Source organism: Cebus imitator, unplaced genomic scaffold, assembly GCF_001604975.1.
Source record: "Cebus imitator isolate Cc_AM_T3 unplaced genomic scaffold, Cebus_imitator-1.0 Scaffold337, whole genome shotgun sequence".
NCBI classification, from domain to species: domain Eukaryota; kingdom Metazoa; phylum Chordata; class Mammalia; order Primates; family Cebidae; genus Cebus; species Cebus imitator.
Genome location: NW_016107652.1, coordinates 17,393 through 21,933, shown reverse-complemented (window position 1 = coordinate 21,933; position 4,541 = coordinate 17,393). Strand labels below are relative to the sequence as shown.

At 46.8% G+C, this 4,541-nt stretch overlaps 1 long non-coding RNA gene across 1 annotated transcript; it reads right to left on the bottom strand.

The window, feature by feature from the left end:
* Positions 1–508: 508 nt before the first annotated feature.
* Positions 509–4,133, bottom strand: LOC119467829. Its single transcript, XR_005196452.1, has 3 exons — positions 4,105–4,133; positions 903–904; positions 509–598 (listed from the first exon to the last, which is right to left on the bottom strand). It is a non-coding gene; the product is annotated as an uncharacterized LOC119467829 (long non-coding RNA).
* Between the last annotated feature and the right edge of the window lie 408 nt (positions 4,134–4,541).

The following is a 4,541-nucleotide window of genomic DNA, read 5'->3' as shown; positions in this document are numbered from 1 at the left end:
TGTAAGAGTGTCTTTCCTATTCTCTTTAATGACTCTCTACTTGTTATTATATTAAAAGTAGGTACTATAATCACCTGAATTTCTTGTCCTTATGAAGGTGCTTTCTTGAGTAGATAATTGTTGGTTCAATTTGATGTTCCTGCAGGAAGATTGTTGGGGTTCAGGGGAGCCCTTATCTCCCCTGAGAGGAAGTTTCTCCAAGGTTCTTGGTCTCCTGCTCTCTCAAGAATGAGAGAGGGGAACAGGTGTGCTTGCAAAGTAAATACTGGACCTCAAACAGTGTTGCAGACAAGTGATTTTATTTAGGTAGAGCAAGAGAAAAAAAGGAGAAGAAAGAGAACTTCCACGAGAGAGAGAGAGAGAGAGAGAGAGAGAGAGAGAGAGTGTGTGTGTGTGTGTGTGCGAGTGTGTGTGTGTGAGAGTGTGTGTGGGGAGGGGTGGGGGGGAAAGGGGACCAAACATGGAGTCCAAAGGGGTGTGGATGAAGGAGACTTTTAACCCAGGAGGAAACCCCATCTTCTCCAAGCTCTCTGGCCAATGAATGGAGTTCTTTAGAACTGTTGGAGTGATTGACTTGATTCTTCCCACACCCACGAAACTTAAAACAGATACCATTAAATCACCCTAATGGAGCGAGATGGGAGGGGGGCATGGAGCTGGGAAGTTCTTGCCCTTAAAACTCTGCCCCTTGTGGACCCAGAAAGAGAATACATCCCCTCATTCCCCCCTCTGAACAGGAAAGTTCAACTTCTGATGGAACATGGGCGTCAATCGCTCTACAACTACTTCCTGCTGAAATGGGGCAGAGAAGGGGCCCTGCAGTTGAGGTTTTCTCCAGAGGGGAGCCTTTCAGGGGTGTAGGTTGATCTAGAGGTCCACGATAGAGCTCACGAGCCAAGGACATCTGGGGTTCCAGCGGCAGGATTATTTGTGACCTTATGGTTCTGTAAGTAACGAATGTGACAAGGTGGTTAAAGATGAAAAGCCCAGAGGCCAACAAATATAGAATGCTTACAAATGACCCTAGGAGAGAATAGAACCAGGTTCTTGAAGGTCTTTAACTCTGCCCTTGATTGATTCCTGAGTTCTTTAACCATGTTTAAAGCAACACTTAACAGGTTTAGAAAGTAGCAGCATTTTCCTAAAAGAGGCAGATTCCTTTCCCACTATGAAAAGGATAATCGGAGTTCAAGACATAGTGAAGTTGAGGGTTATAGTCCTGTTAATGCCAGGATATAAATTAGACTTATGCATGATTACTTCCCTGGGGATCTTGTTGGAAAAGCAGATGTAGTTTTTCTAATGTCTCTCAGTCAGGCTGTGGAGTGGAGGGTCTATAATATTCTTCAGGAGGTGTCCAAGGCTTCAGCCGGGTGTGATGAATCCATGAGTCAATTCCCATCACCTTAACTGCCATTGGGGTAGACAGAATAACTGAAAATTGTCATTCCCATGGCCTAGAGAGGGAGAGTCCGAGGGGAGAGATTTAACAAGCACCAAGTGTCCAGGGCAGGAAAGAAATACAGAGGAGGCCATGCAGTGTCCAGAGAAGATGAACTTCCTGGACTTCTATGGTCAGCTTTACCTGGAGCTCTGTGGGGGTGATGGCTTGTGTTGGCACTTGCTCCAGGCACCTTCAGTCCTGCCATTTGGTCATCTGGTCAGACCCCGCAGGACCTGGAAACCTTCATCCCCTGGGACAGTGTGCTTTCCAGTGATCCCCTTGGCACAGCGGGCAAGGACAAGATGGTGGTCCATTCCTCTGGGGAAAATTTCTTATAAAATATCCCTTCAGACTGCGCTGGTAACAAGCTTTGCCAGACTGGCAGACAACCTGAGGCTTTCCCTCATTTGAGCCCCTGGGGTCTGCTTGCCTGAAAGCCATGACTAAGGCAGAAGCCTTTCTCTGAGCTCTCCTGTTCCTTTCAGCCTGTTCCTCCTGGTGTCTATTATAAAACACCAAGGTTGCCTGGTTCAGTAATGATTCTAGACTCTCTTCTGGCCCCAAAGCCAGTTTCTGGAGCTTCTGCCTGATATCTGCTGCTGACTGAGTGATAAACTTGTCCTTTAGTATTAGCTGATTCTCAATGGAGCCTGGTGACGGGGGGTGTACTTCCTTAAAGTACGCCGCAATCACTCAAGGGAAACTTGTTTTTTTTCCCCTTCCCTTTGTGGGTTAGGTTTTCCACTCAGGAGACAGTAATTTGGCCACGCTGTTTGGCAGAGAAAAATAAGCTGCTGCTTCTTTAAAAACGGTGTCAAATCGGTCCCAATTTTTCTAGGATACATTTTAATGGGGACTTGAGCTTGGGAATAGAAACACCTATCTGAAATCGAACACAAGGGATGTCTGCAGCCCCAGTTAAAATGTTATAGCAGCTTTGACCTAATGCATCCCCCAGGTGAAATGGGTACTGAATGAAATGTCTTTCAGTCAGTACCCCAAAATTTTGTGTGCCCAAGTTGCATGATCCATCTTTTTTGGGGGACTTTCCCATGTACTGGATTCCAATCATGATCAACCAGTGTCACGGGACCACTCACACTCACTGTCTGCATGACCTCCAGTGACTACCATAGAGGCATGGAATGAAAGGGGCTATTGGGTTGGGTAGTAATCATACTAATGAGCCTCAATAAGGCCAGTGAGGCTCAGGAGATGGGTTCCAGTGTTCCCCAGCAAAAGTCCAGTTTACACAGGCCAATTTATAAAACTGCCCTGGAAGGGTAAAATTCCAGTGAGGGGCCATTAGAACATATAATTCAAAGAATGCAGGCCGGGCGTAGCTGGTGGCCAGAAGCTGCTTCCCCTCTCTCAACAGGGAGATAAAAATCTGCTTGCTGCCATCAGTTTAAAAGCCAGGCCTCTGCGCTGCCCTGCTATGTGCCAGAGGGGAAGTCTTGCTGTGCCTCTTTGCAGCGTTTCCTTCTGCTATGATGCCAAGTCCACGTGTGCACCCTGGGCCACTCCCCCAGCTGCTGCCCACATGGGGACCCATGGCCAGCAGGCGAATGCCCAGGGGAAGTTCCCTTGTTCCATCCCTGACTGCAGTTTTTAACTGCTAGGTTCCACGGCTTCATGCAGGCCCCACCTCTGCCACTTTGCTTTCTTAAGCGCTGCTGCTCTGCTTAGCACTGGCAGCAGGTGTGTCTGGGGAAATAACAGCATTTGGAGCCTTCATGCCTGGCCGGAAAACACCAACCCCTGTGGCCCTTCTTTTGGCACACAGTGCTGGCAGCTGCAGCTTGCTGCTTGCACCCAGGCCCACCTGCCGGGCTGGGCCCCAGTCTCCATGGTCCCCAGTCTCCATGGTCCCCGTTCCCAGCCAGCAAGGAGCGAAAGGCCGGGGGAAGTGCTTGTCCGCTCCGCCCTGCATGCAAGCCCAACACCCGGCCACACTGGCTTGTGCCATGTTCTACAGCATTTGCCTTTTCTGTCTCCCACAGGTCTTTGCCCAGAGAAACAGCCGAGAGGTAGAGGGAGAGGGAAAGACAGAGAGGGAAAGCAGAGAGAGAGCTCGGAGGAAAAAAAAAAAAAAAAAAAAAAAACTGCATTTTTAATTCTGGCTGGCCCATGCTGCGTAGGACGGGCTGGGCAGTGCCTCCAAGGCTCAGCGCCACTGTCTTGGTGTTCTTAAAGCGACAGGACAGAATGGGGCCCATTTCACTTATGGTTAGAAGTCTTCTCCTACTGGCTGGCTCACCAAAATGTTAGGGTTGAGGGGAATGTTTAGCTCCCCTGAGAGGACATTTCTCCAAGGTTCTTGGTCTCCTGCTCTCTCAAGAATGAGAGAGGGGACCAGTTTCACTCACAAAGTAAATACCAGACCCCAAACAGTGTTGCAGAGAAGTGATTTTAAGTAGAGAAAGAGAAAAAAAAAAAGGAGAAGAGGAGAAATAACTTTCACATGAGATAGAGGGTGTGTGGAAAGGGATCCACACATGGAGTCCAAAGGGTTGTGGATGAAGGGGACTTTTAACTTGGGAGGCACGCCTCCACCTTCTCCAAAACCTCTGGCCAATGAAAGGATTTCCTTAGAACTTCTGCTGGAGTGATTGACTTTTGACTGTTGCTGTACCCACGAAAATTAAAATAGAGACCACTAAATTTCCTGGATAGAGAGAGATGGGAGGGGTGCATCCTGCTGGGAAGTTCTTGCTCTTAAAATTATTCCCCCTTGTGGACCCAGAAAGAGAACACATTCTCTCAAGATGATTGCTAGAAGGTTCCGCTAGGCCATCTGCTTCTACCTCTTTCTCCCAACTCTGAATATTTTTAAGACAAATATTTTTATTTTGTGCCTTATTTATTTATTTTTTTTAATTTGTCTTCTTGGGTATTCTTGGCCCTCTGCTCTTCCTTACAATATCAGTATGAGCTTGTCAAGTTTCTTATAGCCTCTTTTAGAATTTTGATTACATCTTTTAAAAAATATTTTTTATTATAAATTGACAATTTATAATTGCCATAAATATGCAGGGTAAAAAATAATATAATTTAAATACAATGAGCAATAATTAAATCACCTAGTTCACATATC